An 18,190-nucleotide genomic window follows, 5' to 3' on the forward strand; every position below is an offset into this window, starting at 1 on the left:
GGGTTAAAATAAACCTGTCGTCTACTAAAACTGTTCTCTTGAAACATAGAAAATCCTCGAACAACGAGGAACACTCGATTCCAAATAATTCTCCAGTTGAATCAGACCGAATTGATTTCTGCTCCTAGTACAAGCCTCATTGCCCAAATCGATGAGCTCTTAAAAAACTGTAAAATTTTATCAAAGTACCTGGTAAACCAATTCCAATTGTCTGACTCAGTTCTACGAAATAACTCTTTCGAGCATAAGATTGCAGAAAAATGCATTTCGCGTGTTAGATTAAAGCTAATAACCTGCAACAACGACAGTAAATTATACTGTGCAATATTTATTCGATGTTCGAGTGAAAGGTACATTTACAAGCAACGTTTTTCGCATCGTTTTTCTGTGTTCCGCGGAGCTAACCGATTTGGCCAATGAGCGGCTCGTGCGTACCTATATATGCATGCATGTGTCATTGCTGTCCTTATTGTCGTGTCAGTAACAATAGCCGATCTCTCTGTCTCCGCTTGGCTCGTTCTCGCGACGATTTACGGCTTCGTGCCGATCGTAACGCGACTATCTCGCGCGCTCCGCATCGGAGCGAGGAATGGTAATACGCTCGTAACCGAGAAGAAAGTTCGACGCGTCGGGACCGTGACTTAGACCACGGTTTCGTCCGTCATTCGTCTAAGGAACGATTAACGCTCGAACTACCGAGCAGTCGGTTTCAAAATGTTCCCGTAGAAACTTCACGAGTTAATCGACACATCGATCATTTGGAACTTCATCACTGAAACAATTTCTTCAGAAATCTGACACGTTGAGCGCCGGCTGAATTTCAGACACTAGAAACGGGAGCGTCGGTGATTATATTGATACATTTTTAAACATCGATTAACCCTTCTCGGAAGTTTTTCACTAAAAATATTCAACAGTTTCCAATGAGCTATAGACGACATCCCTTAAACGAATTCAATGAGGGAATGTACGTAAGTGAAATGAAGTTATTATTTCAATATTTCAGATATTCATAGATTATAAGAAGCTTAATATTATATGTGAGACTTTATGATTTTGGTACATCAAATATGGTGACTGAGAATCACCTTTCGAGTGCAAAGGGTTAAACAAAAATTTCTAACTTACGGAAGAGAATAAGGAATTCGATTTTGTAAATTTTGAATTTGTGTTGTACATATCTAGAATGTTACATGAACGTAGGATTAGCGATTGATAGACTAAAAATCATTATCGCGGGGCCGGCGCTCAATGTTAATCAATTATGTTTTCGATAATAGTAAAAGAATTTAATAACGGACCATTTTTCGTCACCCGGTAGTTCCAGCGTTAATACAAATGTCTACAAATCTCATCCGTCGTCGGTTTGGTTCGACATCGATTTCCTTGTAATTATTCTCAAGCAGTTACGAGTGTGATCATCGATCATCACCGCGACAGTCGACGTGTTAATTTATCCATGTAAATTGACCGATGAAATTGCGACTTTTCAGATCACCGATTAACCGATTTCTTTTTGTTACTCGCTACCCGTTCTTAATGTGTGTATGTTTGCGCTCGTGTGTGTGTGTGTGTGTGTGTGTGTGTGTGTGTGTGGATGGCGATGGAATTTTTCATAATTCTAATGTCGAGCAGCGCGTTTAGCGGACGAGAAAGCTGATTAACTTTCGTACTCGCGAGGGAAACACGGCGTCCCGGCCTCCGAAACGGGCCGACTCGTTACCGTAGACCGGCGTTACTCGTTAGTAACGGATTTTTCTTCATTATCTTGCTCCTTTTTGTTTAGTCCTGCCGCGGAGCAGAAGTAAACGGTCGGTTTATGTAGGTCGCGCCGAGTGAAATCAAGCTATTCTCGTTTTTAAACTCGAGAAAGAAACGTTATCCCGGCCCGATCGAAACGCGCGGTTTTTACGAATGCCCCGGCCTTTTCGACCGGGATCGCTCTCCGGAGTGAAAAACGAAATCCGCGCGTCCCGCGGCTCATTGTTGTCTACTTTCGGTGCTCGGATCGCGATCCACGTCGATCCTGGAGGTGCCTTTCGAATTCTTTTTCATTCGACTCGACGGACAACCGATTTGTGTTTGTTTCTCCGAGTTAGCCGTTATGGAGTAGTTTCACCCCTAACGGTTGTAAGTCACCTCTGAGGTGACAATAATACTTTGTTGTTGTATGGGACGTGTGAGGTTACACGTCGAAACTTATACAGTAATAATGCTTCGTAAGATAAAACGTTTCTAACGAATGTTGTTCTTAGAATACTGAATATTTTTCATATATTTGCTGAAAATACATAACTTTGAGAATCATGTTGCAAAGCTAGTGTTTGATAAGGGTTGAATAGTATTTTTGTTCGATGGGGATGTGGACCGATCGTTTCGAAAATGATCCGTGCGACCCCAATCGAAGGACTCGAACGAGCGCGGAGTGAAAGTATAGAAAATGATAGAAAAATCGCTTGCGCCGAACGACTACTTTCACTATTTCATCTTTAAGATCGGAACGGGTCTAACCGATCTCTCTCCCCAGCGTTCGATGCAGCTTAATCCGTTAGAGACCGGGGTTTTCTTTTTAACAGATTGTCTCTGGAATGTTTTCTTTTTGGTTTTTGTTTTAGAGTTTAGAGTTGAGGTAGTTAAAGTTCAAATAATTCTAAGTTCGGATAAATAAAGTTTGAACAATTGAGAGTTGGGATAATTAAACTTTCAACAATTGGGAGTTGGGATAATTGAACCTTAGAGAATTGAGAGTTGGAATAATTAAATTTTAAACCATTGGGAATTAGGATAATTAAACTTTCAACAACTGAGCGTTGAGATAATTAAACTTTCAACAATTGAGAGTTGGAATAATTAAACTTTCAACAATTGAGCGTTGAGATAATTAAACTTTCAACAATCAAGAGTTGCAATAATGAAACTTCACACAATCGAGAGTCGAAATAATCAAACTTAATCAATTCGAACTTCGGCTAATTAAACTCTAAACAATTAAGATCTCAAGCAACCTACAATTCATACAACCCAAACCCTACCATAACCCCAGAAAAAAGCAACAATCATCATGGAAGTGAAATCGACGTTCAAAAAAAAATAAGCCTGAGCCGCGGCTCGGAAATTTCATATCTCTGATCGGCCCGCATGACGATCGGCCCCCGGTATGTGGGACATCTTCTATTTTCATAAGACGTGACGTTAGACCTTTCGTTTCGTAACGGACCGACCGTGTAAGGGTTAAGAATATTTGACCACTCGAGAGCGTTATCCTTCGGCGGCTCCTCCTGGTAAGGTTCCGTGGGTGACCCGTTGACCATGGAAGATTTTCGTAAAGCGCGCGCCGCTCCGCTCCGCGCGGCGCGGCGCGGCGAGTTTCTCTTCTCCCGTTTCTCCGCGGGCGCTTAACCTCGAATCGCGAGACGCGGCACGCACACTCGCGCGCCGTTTATACCGAGAACCGTGAGTAACAGGAGCGACGGAACGCGCCGGCTCGCCTCCGACTTCTCGGAATCGGCGGCCTTTAAACGGGAATATCCTACGCGCCTGGTGATTCCCCTCGACGCGATCGGCTTTTCCGTGTTTTTCATTTCGTTTACCCCAGTTCCTCTTCTTATGAGGAAAACTCGCGGTCCCTGGAGAACAACTATCTCACGAATGGCTCTCGCACTCCAGACGGATAAAGGTTTCGGAAATGAACAGAGTATACTGAAAATTTATGAAACTTGTATTTATTAACCCTTAGCGCTCCAGGTTGTTTCGTGATCTATCAGCAACTGTAACTAAGTATAGTTATTCCTAGCGAAAATGAGAAATGCTATAACATTTCTTGGATCTTTTATTTTCCTTAGTACAAAATTTGGATGTGTGGAAAATCGAATAATTGTAGGGTAGTTTCTTTTATCGTGCCTTTTCAGGGTACTTACGTACGTACGTTCTCAGGGGAGGGTTCGATTTCTAAGCTGTCCATGAGCCAGTTGCTTACGTTTTGGAAAATATTAGATAGGGCAGGGTTTGTTACGGTATGACCCAATGTGGTAGTCATTACTATAGGGTGGTTATCTCTGTTTACCCGTTACAGGCGGCCTTAAACGGGAACATCCTACGCGCCTGGTGATTCCCCTCGACGCGATCGGCTTTTCCGTGTTTTTCATTTCGTTTACCTCAGTTCCTCTCGCTGAACTCCGACGATACCATCTCTTCGGACACCTCCTCTTGGCAATCTTCGCTTTTCCATGGACGCTACGAGAAACTGGAATTAACCTTTAGCACTCCGGATGGTTTTGTAATCTACCAACAACTGTAAATAATTTTTATGGTATCCCTAGGAAAAATGGAAAATGCTATAACGTTTCTTAGATCTTTTATTCTCCTTAGTGCAGAATTTGGATGTGTGAAGAATCTAATAATTGTAGGGTAGTTTCTTTGAGATTCATTAAAATATCTAATATTATAACTGGTGCAATATTGGAGCCTACAGAGTTCAAAGGGTTAATACAAAATTTGGATGTATAGAAGATCCAGTAATCTTAGGGTAGTTCTAAATTTATTCATTAAAATATTTAATAGTACAAATGGTATCACAGCGGAGCCTACGGGAGGTGACTCTCATTCACCACTTGATTTCCTACAGTGAAGCTGTAAAGTTTGACATTTAATATTATACTTCATATAATGCATCAATCTGAGAAATATTCACGTAAAATAGCTTTGTCCGTCAGTTCACGTGAATTTCTCGTCGAGTTGGTTCTACAAAATATCGTCTGCATCTCGTCAGAGAATGTTGAAATATTTCTAGCGAAAAACTTCGGAGTGCAAAGGGTTAAGCGTGCTAGAGTTTGGAGAAGGAGGTAGAACTCGCGGCGCGCGCGAAGTGAAAGGGAGGTGGAGCGCAACGAGAGCAGTGTTTGGAGGAGGTAGAAATTGATTCGTGTACCGTGCCAAGGTGATAGAACCCGAAGGAGGTGATCGACTGGGGGCATAGAATTCTAATAAGCCGTAACACGAACCGATAAATCAAAGAAGGTAGACTTGAATGAATCTCCTGTACGAAGACAGCAGAATTTCGAGGAGGTAGATCTTGGATGGAACACAGAACGCGGTGAATACCTGCCATTCGATTCCGTTCGAGGAAGAGCTTCACGAAAATAGACCTCGCACGGAGCAGAACTGAATGAAAGAGGCGCATTCTCAGGCGATAGAAATCAATTCACGTAATTACCCGAAGTGCTGTTGGTTTCTCGCTTTGAGGTTCACTTAACCCTTAGCGCTCCACATAGTTTCGTGACGTGTCAGCAAGTCCTACCAACTTTGATAGTAGTCCTACTGAAAATTAACAGTGTTATAACATTTCTTAGACCTTTAATTCCCTTCTCGGTACAAACTTTGTATATTCCGAAGATCTAAGAATCTTAAGGTAGTTTTCTTAATATTCATTAAAATATTTAACATTAGAACTGGTGCAATATTGGAGCCTACAGAGTTCAAAGGGTTAATATGACGCTCTATTTATTTATTCAGGAATATTCGGGAGTCGTTGAAATGTTACCTTTGAATGGTACAATTGTGATGCTACAAATAAATATAGAAAAAATTGTTAAAACAAGTAGAGGTCGCAGTAAAATAGAATAGTCTGACTCGACGTAGGACTGCTAAGGGTTAAGGAGTGCGTCTTTGATACTCTACCTTCTTTGAGGTATACCTCTTTGAAACTGTATCTCGTTAGGGCTGTCCCTTTGAAATCGCATATCGTTCGAGTGTTACGATCCCCGAGTTTCGCTTCTTTTAACCCGTTTGCACCCGTAAGCGGAATGTTCCGCGCACGATCGTCTCCTATTCCCGAGCGTGGAACTTCGCTTTGACTACACCCTTAGCGTCTTCTATCTTCATCCTAAAGAAATAGGTACATTGAAAAATATCCAGTGTGAAACTAGCTGGAAAGTAACTTGATGCTCCCTAGCGTCTCGTTCCAATCTGCACCCTAAAGAAAGCGATCCATTGAAAAATATCCAGTGTGAAACTAGCTGAAAAGTAACTTGATGCTCCCTAGCGTCTCGTCGAACCTCCTCAGTTCCGCGAAGTTACAGGAGGGAATACCTCCACGTTCTACTCGCCTTAGAGTCTCGGCGGAACACCTCCTCCTCGTTCTACTACCCTCGACTCCGACTTGGTCTAATTTTTACCTCCTTCGAGCCGTCCTTTTTTCATCCGTCCACCTCCTCGCGCTTCTGTTCCCTCGACGCGCACCTCTTTCCGTTTCTATTTTCCTGGAATCCAGCTCCTCCCGGTCATGAAGTCCGCGTGTCATTGTGGTCCCAAGCATCTCGAAGCTCTCGCTTCACCACTCGCCTACGCGGCCGAACGCCGCGCGATACGTCGCGCTACTAGGAAACAATGCGTGCATAAATTGTGATGCATTTGCATCGGCTTTCCTCGGCGCGCGATAAATCGCTCGAGGTCTGCGGTTTCCGTGGATTCCCAAGGTGTATCGGCTATTTGCCGCGCGCGTGCCCCGTTCCTCGGATAACGTCCACCGAGCGATATTCGTAATTTCTCGAAACTGACTGGTGTATCTTTGATCAACCGGTTAACTGTGTTTGACGAGTATACATCGTAAAGCTTGACATTAAATAATTAATCGACTTAAACATCATTGTAACTTCAAAGTTACAAAATATATTTGTTTCGATAAAGGTATTAAAACTGTTGAATGCATTGTCAATTTATGTTCATACGTTGATATTTATTAATTTCATACTGCATCGATTTTGTTATTATCACGAAACATAATTCGGCCCATAGAGGGTTTAGATACATTTCAAGTGCATTTTATTATTTGATTTTACTGCGCGGTCAATGAGAGATTTTTCAAACGAAATTCCACACCTAACTGGTTAATTATTCGGCAAGCGACGTGACTCATCGGCCACAGGGCGACCAGACGGTTTCGATCGTTCACTTCTGTTCCGAGAAATCGGTCTCTGGGTAACGCGCAATTAATTGATGTTAAAACGCGAGATAAACGGGCAGCGTAATCAACGGCTGATTATCGATGTTCGTTTTACGACTTTGAAACGCGAGACAAGACCGGAAACACTGGTCGAAAAACGTGCGCCAAATTGGAAGCGGCTACTGAACCTGTCCGTTTGTTTAACGTCCTCCTCGTTTTCCAATTGCGTTGCCGTCTTCGTTGTCTTTGACGATGATTCACTTCGATGATTCATTTCTTCGTTTCAAATTTTCACGGAGAAACGACTCGAGTATTGTAGTTTTTATCGATTGTCGTGCAATACACTTAATGAATCGTTATTTTTATGTAGGAAGAATTAATCATCTCCAGATAAATAGCTGATTAAATACATAATATTATATAATGAATATTAATAATTAAAATGAACGTTGAAAATAATATTAAATACGCTTAATGAATCGTTATTTTTATGTAGGAAAAATCAATCAAATCTACAGATAAATAGCTGATTAAATATATAAATATTATATAATGAATATTAAAAATAATATTAAATAATACACTTAATCGTTATTTTTATATAGGAAAAATCAAATCTCCAGATAAATAGCCGACTAAACATAAACATCGAAATTTCCTCAGCTAAAAAGTACCTTTTTACGGGTTCCATAAATATTCCACTATATCTCTGCAGTCTATTTTGCATTATTCGTTACGTTGTGCATTACACTTCGTATTGCATTACTGTGTCACGGTGACGCGTGTTTTCGGGAATCCACCGATGAATAATAGCGCTCCGCTCAATCAGCGAGTCCGCTCGTGCCTGTTCGATTGGGACCGACTCGGCGGAACGGATATGTAGAATTCGGGGCCATTGGCTGCCGCGGTATCACCTTTTCGGAGCGCAACGTAACAGCGCGAGTCTGTAACGCCGCTAATAATAGCGGGACGTGGGAAATTCTCTGGCCTTAAATCAAGCCCACACGCCGCGCGACGGATTGCCATTCGCAGTGGCCGTTCGCGCCCCCTTCTCCCTCGCCGCGAGCCATTTTGCCGTGTCCCGGTGTTTTCTCCGACTTTTGCTTTCAACAACATTTCTCATGTTCACGCTAGCTTCACGGACGTTTACTTTCCACTTTATCCTATTGTCCCTAGACAGCTACATGTTCCTCCGTACAAATCGCGAGAATTTTCGAAAATCGACTGAAATTGTACCAAAGATTCGAAACGGTTCGAGTATAAATATTATTGTTATCAATCGTTATCCGAGCAACCGTTGCGTATTGTTCAGATTTCTGTTACACGCGTTCCGATTACTCAGCGTTACAATATCGTGTCGCTGCAATAAATAGAATGACTATCGATTTATAGATAGTTTATCGTCACAATCGTCGGAAACAATTACAGTCTGTTTCCTCGTTCCCACGTTTATTCTCGCTTTCACGCGATTATCGTCGCTACCATCAATGAAAGACGCGCGCCGATGCTTTTCCCTGCGTCGGGAATTATTTTGCATGAAGTAGCCGACACGTGGAACAAATTTAGGCACTCGTGATACGTATTCCCGCGTCGTGTTTCTTCCTTCGCGTTATCTAGTCGCTCGGCATAAGAATAACTTTTATGCTAATGCCCACCGGTGCTCGATATACACTGTGTATTGTGTACTTTTCTCGGTCTATTTCCGGAACGGCGATGTTGCGCGGGGAAAGAGCATAACAGAACGAGCCATTGACGCTCGGAGCGCACCGTTATCTTCGACGCCTCGAAAATACTCGAAACCGCGCGTGAATCGGAAAATAGTATTTCATTTTTAATCGAGGTCGCCCGATGGTGCAGCTCCTCGGCGCATCCATAATTAATTGTGCCGAGCGAAGTCGGAATGGTGATTCTTTCGGATGGGTGACGTTTCGGGACCTCTCTCGGTACAGGCGCGTTTTGATGCATTTTCGAGACGATTCGGGGAACACGAGAATAAATGAACACTTGGATGACTGTTCTGGGCATACTCGATGGCGAAGAGTTAACCCTTTGCACTCGAAAGTTTTTCGTTAGAAATATTTTAACGTTTTCTGATGAGAAGAGGATTTGTGGTACACGCCGCCGTGAACGTGTTAAATCATTTGCTCGTGATTAACATTACAAATATGAACATTTCATCTCCTGGAATGTCGACGTTCGCCCATAAAAGGTGAAATTTGACTGAAGTTTCAAAGGAAACGAGGAATTTCTCGCGGCAATGACTTACGATTAACGCATTGAGTGCCGGTCCCGCGATAATGCGAGATTTTTAGTCTATCGTAATTGCTAATCCTACGTTCATGTAACATTTTAGATATGTATAACACAAGTCCAAAGTAAAATTTACAAAATCGAATTCCTTATTCTCTTCCGTGAGTTAGAAATTTTGGTTCAATCGATGCTTAAAAATGTATCAATGTAATCACCGACGCTCGCGTTTTTATTAGCTGAAATTTAGCCGGCGCTCAACGTGTTAACGCGACGCGCGTGCATAACCAACACGAACGCTCCGTTATTCCGCTCCGAGGAGAAACGAAAAATCTCCGCGGCGATGGCGTTGACTGGATTAGATCGAGCCTTAAGGCTAGATCATGATCCGCACAGTCATCGTTCCTGTCCCTGTTCTCCTCCGAGTGTTTAGTCACTTCCCACAGCGAGAGTGGCCCCGGGATTTCCTCGAAGAGGAACGCGAGGACTGGCCGCTCGATGATTTCATTAAATGACGCAACGGTACATATCGGAGAAGCCGGTCATTCCTGCGAACGGGGATACCGTGTTCCGTTATCCGATTCCCTCGGCTCCTTTCTTGTCGCCCCTTCTTTTTTTTTCGGCTTCGCCGATAACCGCTGACGCGTGCGCCTCTGCACGTCCGACGATTCTCGGCCATCCCCCTTTCGCTTCTGCTTCTGCTTCGGATCCGTGAAGCGGACGAGTCGCTGGGAAGCCGATGCGGTTAACTGCGGAAAGTAAACATTGGGGAAATTAATGATTTTTATTTTGATATGGTTTGGAAAGAAACTAAAGACATATGATTCTAGAGAAACGAAGCAACGAGTAAATCCTTGAGCACAACTGAGAAGAATATTATTTATTTGAAATGTTTAGTGATAGTGGAAATAATATTATTTATTTGAGATAATAGGAATATGTTTATATTGAAATTTAGGAAAGCAGAAAATATCGGAAAATTGACTTAACTGTTGGCCTCTGAGCGATTCGTGTCTGATCAGTGGGAATCGGGAAATGTTTAATACTTTTGAATTGTGAGATATTTATTTATTAATAAATAATAAACTGTACTGGTTCTGATGAAGGTATAGATTGGGGTTTCTGAAGTTTCGTTTGTCAGAAATGTAGCTGGGAAGATTGTTTTCTTATTTCTAGCTATTTTCGATTATTTCTAATGAATTATTGATACTATATTGTTACACGTTAAATATTTCATAAACCAGTAGCTTCGTTTGATTGCTGTAATTTGTACCAGCGGAGATTAAGAACATTCTAGCGTTACGATTTTTATAAGAATTTTATGTCGTAAGTGCTTGGTAGTCGTAGCGTTAAGTACGTAAGAAGCACAAGGTTCCATATGCTTGTAGATACCTTAGGAAACACTTCTTAAAACTTTAGAGAATACTCGTTGAAAAATTGATTGCACCAAAAGATAATGAGCGATAACATTAGCCGATAATAAAGGAAAGTAGTAAAGCGATAAGTGCGCATCGAGCAAAAGATAGTAGTTTTTATTCGAAGAGAACGTGTAATTTTTCTATTATCAGTGTTCAGTGTTCAGTGAATGCAGGCTCAAGATGAAAGTGCAGTTCCTTTCTCTTCCAGCGAGCAATTAACGATAAAACTCTTCCTTAAAACACGGCCGCGAATTAACGCGAGAACCATCGAGCTGTTCGTGTGAGTTACTTCGAATTTTTCTTACAAACTAGAGCACCACGTTCCTCTTGATTCGAAACACATAAATTGCACTTCACCCTTTGCATTCGATAACAATTATAATATTTCATACGTCGGCACATCACAAACAATTAAACGTCGAATTTTGAATTTCATAATTCGATCGTATATCAACCCTTTGCACTCGAAAGTGTTTCACTAGAAATATTCAATATTCTCTGATGAGATACAGTCGATGTTCTTTGAAACTAATTAACGAGGAAACACATATAAATTAAGACGGAAAGTTATATAAGACTTTATAATTTTGCAAATCAAATCAAGTGGTGATTGAGAGTCACCTCTCGAGTGCAAAGGGTTAATATGATATATAACACTTTGTAATTTTGTTATATCGAATCGAGTGCAAAGGGTCAAACTTCAAACTTTACAATTTACAAAGCAATTAAAGTACGAGGCTTAAAAATAATTTTCCTCCATGGAATCAAGTAGCGTTCGAAACACAAGAACTCTAAAACGGGTCGCTTTCGACCCACCCGGTAGTCCTAGCGTCAAAACGACGCGCAGTGCGGCCAAATGGCCGTTTTCAGGACAAACCTCGATAACCTCGAAACCACGAGTGATCCAAACAAATACTTCATACAAAGTCGTACAAGGTACATACCTAAGAATATCACAGTTACACTTTTGTTTACATTACGGAGGTATTACGAAGTTTTTTCCACAATATTTCGCGTTTCGCTCCGAAGGTAATATAAATAGAACTTATCCTCAGGAAACTTAGTTTTCAAATGAAGGTCGTTTCGTATAGGAACCACTCGGTAACGCGTTGGTGACCTTCGGTTTTCGTTACGCGGACAGTCGAATTTCATGGATTCGTTAACGGACGAGGGGTTGCAGCGCGAGCGACGCGTTCGGATCGGCACACCCGGCGCATGAGCAAAAAAATAGCAGAATTACGTCAGAAGCTGTCGCGTGTAGCCAGAATTACGTCAGATAAGAGTCTCGTAAGCGGTATCCTCGCGAACGGCCCTGGACGAGAGCCGCGGCGGCGAGGCGAGGGGCGAAGGGGGCGAATCGAGTCGTTTACCGCGCCCTTGCAGGATCGACGCGAGATCCCGCGGGAATTTAACCCCTCGGCGTACTATTTACTTCCGCTGCTAAGCTCGAGTGACATTCTGCTGTCGACTATTTGGAAGAAACGCAGCAAAATTTTCCGTTCCACTTGAAGTGGAAATTTCGTTTGTAGATAATATATTCTGCATTTCTGAAGTAGTCTGGACAAAACGATAGCAGTGCTAACACAGGGAAGACAAAACGAAGGAAGTGTAATTAACCCCTTGGCGTACTATTTACTTTCGTTGCTAAGCTTGTGTAATATTTTACTATCGACAGTTTGTAAGAAATCCAAAATTTTCCATTCTACTTCAGGTGGAAATTTCGTTTGATTCGCGTAATATTTTACTATCGACAATTTGTAAGAAATACAAGAAAATTTTCCATTCTACTTCAGGTGGAAATCTCGTTTGAAGATGATACATCGATAATAGCAAAATAGTTGTTTGCTTTGATCCGTGGGTAATGAATAACGTTGATTGTTGTTAAATTGGGTTAGAAATCTTCACGAGTCTCACTCGTCACTGTACGGCAAGGGAACGCTAGGTCTAACGCGTCAATTTCACGCATACCGAGCGTAACCCTAATCGTACCACGTGTTTCTATAACAAATCACATCATGACGTGACTCTCAGTCACTCATGAGAGTAAAATGAACGATTAACACTAGATTTGATCCGTTAATTTGACGGATACCGAATTTTTCAAACATTTAGTAACAGCCTTCGTCGATTTTGCTTCGTGCAATTATGCGAATATGCAATTCTCTAGTAAACTACAATTTTCGCGATTTATATACACGAACACGTAATTCTCTAGGAACAATAGAATAAAGAGCAGAACACAAAATCTAAATCTAGGGTTAAAATGTTGTTTCTCTTTATAGGGCCCAAATCTTCAAAGCAGGAAAAATCCTTTGGAAATGCAATATGAAATAATCGAATCTAAGTAAAAAGTTCGAATGTGAATCAATGTTACATCCTGGTCCGATTAGGGTTAATAAGCGTCTGATGAACGTCTAAGTTGCTTTTAATTGACGTGGTTACAAGAATCTATCTTGATCGTCTATTTTTCAACCCGTAATTTCCTTGAAATGAACGGTTATCTATTTCGCTGGGAACGGCAGGATAAACTATGTAATAAATATCCGTGTAGTTTTTATTTACTGCACTATGAAAAACAATCGTTCGATTCCTTGAATAATATTTGTGCATCGAGTACTTGTAACTACGTCAGACGTGCGCGAAATCTATCGATAATATCGGTATCTCCATCGAACAAACAACTACGCTTTGATTTCGGTTCCAAACGGAATGTGGCCAAATCTGTTTGCGAGTCGAAAGAATCGCGCCGCGAATAATGCGCGTCGGAGTGGCGCGATTTCCACGACGAGATTGCACAACAGAATTCGACGTGTTTGCGCCGCGTTATCATGAGCTTTTGTCGCGAGGCGCGCAGTGCCGTCGGAAAAGTCGCGAGCACTGATCTGCATTGATCGATGGAGATCAATATTATTTTGTCAGTTGACGCGAGCGTGACGCGCGCGTTGCTCAAGGCTGAGCCGCCTTTGAACGCCGACGCGCTCCCAGCGATGCTCGCGCTCGCGGATCTCTACACCCTTTCGATCTTCGTCGAAAGTTTATTAAATTACTAGAAATATTCTATTTATTTTTGTGAGATATAGACGACACTTCTTTGAACTAACTCAACGAGGAATCTATTCACGTATCGACGGATTACTCGAGACTTATTAAATACGAAACTTTACAGTTTTGATGCACCTTTGGAGTGCAAGGGGTTAAACATTCGATTAACCCCTTCATATCTGATTTTTCTAGATTATGTTCACATGTTTAACAACGCACTATTTAATGCATCGACGACCTTGTTTCGAATGAGATAATACTACTTTTCTGATAGAAATAGGCTGACGCAAAGGTACATACGTTCGTCGCAATTTTAACACTAGAACTACCGTCCCAGTCAAAACGACTGGTTTCGATTCTTTTGTTTAGCAGTTATTGATATCTTCGAAGCATTGAATATTCGAAATGGTCTTGAAAATAAATAGCTTCATTTGAGTACTATAACGAATGTCTGAGGAAACTGAAAATCTATTACAATTTTTATAGGAATTGCATATTAATCGTATTAAATGCTCGGTAGTTCTAGTGTTATCCCTTACTCACTGTGCCCAATGGCTTGCACATGGTGGCAGAAATCATTTTATCATTTCCATCACTGTCATCGTTGTAATATTTACAATTAACGCGTTAAGCATCGTGCTGGGTAACTTCTGCGCACTCCTTTCCGCTTGTTATCTATGTTATCTATTTTCTGGCGGTAAGTGAACTTGAAACGCTTCCGGTTAATATTTCATCGGGTATCGAAGTAGTAAAACTGTACGCTATAATTTGCGGAGTCCGACGGTGTTCACCTTACGATTCCGATCACCGATTGCATAATTCAATAATTGTCCCCGTATCTGTAGATTCAAAGGTAACATTTCAACGACTCCCAAATATTCTTGAATAAATAAATAGAGCGTCATTAAAGGGAACGAGGGTTGCACGGTGCGTTCGTCGCGTAACAGAAATTCTATCATTCCATCAAGCATTCTCCCGTCGCATCACGCTTCTCACTGTCACCTTGTTACCTGTATTACCAATCAAAGAAAGAATAAAGAAGAGCCGGCGAACTTTCCATAAAAAAGAGAACACAGGGGAACGCCAGGAGGATTCACAGCGCCCAGACTCGCCGCGCCGCGAGCGAGATAATCGTCTGCTTTCGTTGCCGGGCGGCTGGTACACATTTTTCCCTCGGTTATCAAGATCTCGCGGGCCGAACTTTCCATGTGAAAGTTCCTGCGCCCGTCTCGCGGGAGAATCCAAAAAATCATTCTAACCGGGAGAAAGAGGGAGCTGATAATTCCCCGAGAAACCGACACCGACGCCGACGCCGCGATTCGAAGAACCGCGAATTTCGAACGGTCCCGAGCCGCGCGCGCGGAGAAAAGAAAGCGACCCTTTCCGTGTCGCGTCCGGCGAAAGTTGCATATCGCCGGACAAACTAGAAGCTGCTAAACCGTTCGCTTTTATTGGTCCCGGCCAGCCTCGCGACGAGACCGCTTGTCGACGCTGCGACTGTCGACAGTTGAAGGAATTTCGCGTCTGCGAAGATTCCGACGGTGTTTTCTTTGGCATCGTGAATGTTTCGTAATTGCATCTGTGTTGTTAACAACAGACCTACCAGACGAATCGAAATGATCCATTTTTACATTTGTATTGTAGTTATTCGAATTCTGGAGAGGATTCTGCGCGAACCGCTCGGTGGATTCAGTGTTGAAAGTTCGGTAGAGGTTCATTATTGAAACTTCAGATAAGAAAGTCGTCGTGATCAATGCAGCTCCTTTGGGTTCTCGATGAAATTATCGATAGAATGACACGTTACAAAGGTATATTAATTATTGATGAAGACACCTTCGAAGCAGCGTCTCTAACAAACCGGTATTCCATACTCAACACTGAAACCGAGCAGTCGAGTCGATTTGTTAAAATCTCCCTATGGAAACTCGAAGAGTGCACCCATCGAGGTTTCTATTAATTTACAATTGAGTTTACCTATCGGTAAATCAACGTCTTCAATTTCTCGTGGAGTCGTCTATTTTCCAATGATCGTCAGAAGAAATCAGGATCATTTCGAGCTGTCCGTTGGATCTAGCGTTAATTTACATTTACATGCAACGTATGCGCTGCCAGATTTCGAATTTTTGCACCGAGCTAAAAAGCAGCCTTCGATCTCGCGGAGGTTAAAAAGAGAAGCGGGTTCCCGCCGGTTTCTCCGTTCTCCGAGGCCGAAGAAAGCAAAGAACGAGCCAGCCGTGTCGCGAAGAGTGTGACGCGTTGACATCACGAATCCCGCGGCGAACAGAAGCTCGTTGATTCCGTACGTTCGCGGCGTGCTTTCACTTTTTACGATTTTTCGGATCGATTTCATCCACGCTCTCTCCCTTTTTCCCGCGCTTTTTGCCGCTCCGCCCTCCGCTTCCTCCGAGGACACGCGTTTTCGTTATCCCGCGTCTGGAGCTGCCGAGCGAATCGGTTCGCCGATACGCTTCCTAAAGTACAAAGCAAACGAAAGTTAACAAGGTTAAATAGTCACATTCAGAGCAGAACAGGAAATACTTTTTTCGTCACAATGCTTCAGTGAAATTCATCGCGAACCGCGCGTGGCAGCCTTAACACTTAGGCGACCTAAAAAGAACTGTAACTGCCTCCTCCATTATCTCCAATTGAACTCATCCAATTCGGTTAGAAACTGTGTTTTGTAAAAGCGAGAACCGTATTCGATGAATTGCAAATAACTTCAAGACTTACTAAATAACAAAGGAAAAGACAAACGGAATAAAAGGCAGTACGTTGCTAAGTGAAAAGTGGGAAATCTATTAAGTTTCATACTATCAATTCCCAGAGTTCAACGCGTTAACACTGAAACTACCCAGTAACTCAATTGACTTTTCAAAATGTCTCTATAGAAACTGAGTGCTTCTATAGACTCTAATTACCTTACAATTCAGTTTGCGTACTAAGTGAATTTCCCTGAGATTCATCGAGACAATTGATTTACAACTCAGTTCGAGTGTTCTCGAATCGATTTCTTTAACGATGTCACAGAGAGAAATGCGTCTTTTTAACCCTCTGTAGGCCCAGGTAACTTTAAAGTCACATATCAGTATATTAGCATCTTGTTGATTTATCTCATTTTGCACTTGAAGTGGTGAATAAAATTAAGTAATCGTAAACGTCATTGTAACTCGAAAGTTACAAAATATACTCATTTGATGAAATTATTGAAACTATTAAATACACTGTTAATTTGTATTCATATGTGGATATCCATTAATTTTCTACTGCATAGATTTTGTTACAATAATGAACAAAAATTCAGCTCTAAAGGGTTAACAGTCGCGAGAAGGAGACACGATGCGGTAGCTTTAGCGTTAACGAACAAGTTTCCGGAAGTTGCGCGAGTTAAGCGGTTCGATCGCCGTAGTTCTGTCGTTAACGAGCGTCGCGCGCGCCGGCGAGACGCCGTTTTCGAGGAAAAGTCATCGTTCCCGCTGGATTCGTACCAAGCGCACGGTGCGCGCGGCTAGGGCATCGGTTCAAGGCGGAAATATGGCGGTCTCTGGGTCAAGAGCGGCTCGGATCGATGCGACCGTGGGTTTTGTAGTGCATCGGTCGCCGCAGCCGCAGTCGCGGACCTTCGGGTTGCATTTTCTTGAACTCGGACGCACGCCGGCCTCTCGACGACACGTTTCGAAGTTAGAGGATAACGTTTCAACGGAGACGTTCGTCAGAGATCATTCGTGGACGTGCAATTCTGATCGTACAATGTTGTCTGTTCTGTTGACGGTGTTCATGGAGCAACTTTTAACGAGGCTGAGTATGTAATTTAGACACCGTATTTTTCATTTAACGATCGTAGAAGAATCATCGAAGTGTCGAGAGAGTTTCCGAGTAGATTCTTTGTGAATAGAGCCTTGCCTCGTTATTTGTCTCTCGCTGGAACCCGCGGAGTAGCTAACGAAGCAGGCCGATCCGGACGCCGATCTGTTTTCGATATTTTCGTAACGATACCACGAGACAAAGGGTTGATCACGTTTCATAACCCGCGTGAGTCACGGAACCCGATCGCATGACTCACTCGTAGAATCGCAGAACGAATCCTCGAGCGATCACGAATCTTTCCAGCACGTATCGGAACGATTACTGTCAACTTCGTTTAAACGCATGACTCACTGCACGCGAAAGCCGCCGTTAGGCGTACGAGCTCTGAAACGAGAACCCCAAAGAGTCAGGAAAATTCCATAGTACCCTCCCCGAACCAAGGAAACCTTTGATTCCGTGAAATCACACGAGTCTCCCTTACCCAGAGATCGTCGATCGAGGATCACGAGCGAAATCCCCTCCCGTCGGAGACACCGAGAGAAAGTAGCTTTACCGGAAAAAGCAAAAGGGACAGAGATGCATGTGCGTGGTGTGTGGCCAACCCTCTAACACGAACGAACGAACGAACGAACGATCGGAGCAAAGACCGGAAAAAAAGCATATTCGAAAATAAAGAAATCAGTATAACGTAGATCGTGATAGTCTCTCTCTCGCCATGCGGGCTGGACGTTGAAAACTG

At 42.6% G+C, this 18,190-nt stretch overlaps 2 protein-coding genes across 4 annotated transcripts in view; both read left to right on the plus strand.

The window, feature by feature from the left end:
* Positions 1 to 18,190, plus strand: part of LOC116428246 (mRNA-capping-enzyme) — an 82,495-nt gene that overhangs the window by 23,895 nt on the left and 40,410 nt on the right. The gene's annotated exons all lie outside the window — the stretch shown is intronic.
* Positions 1 to 18,190, plus strand: part of prage (RNA exonuclease prage) — a 43,678-nt gene that overhangs the window by 17,724 nt on the left and 7,764 nt on the right. The gene's annotated exons all lie outside the window — the stretch shown is intronic.

This window comes from Nomia melanderi, chromosome 4 (assembly GCF_051020985.1).
Source record: "Nomia melanderi isolate GNS246 chromosome 4, iyNomMela1, whole genome shotgun sequence".
NCBI classification, from domain to species: domain Eukaryota; kingdom Metazoa; phylum Arthropoda; class Insecta; order Hymenoptera; family Halictidae; genus Nomia; species Nomia melanderi.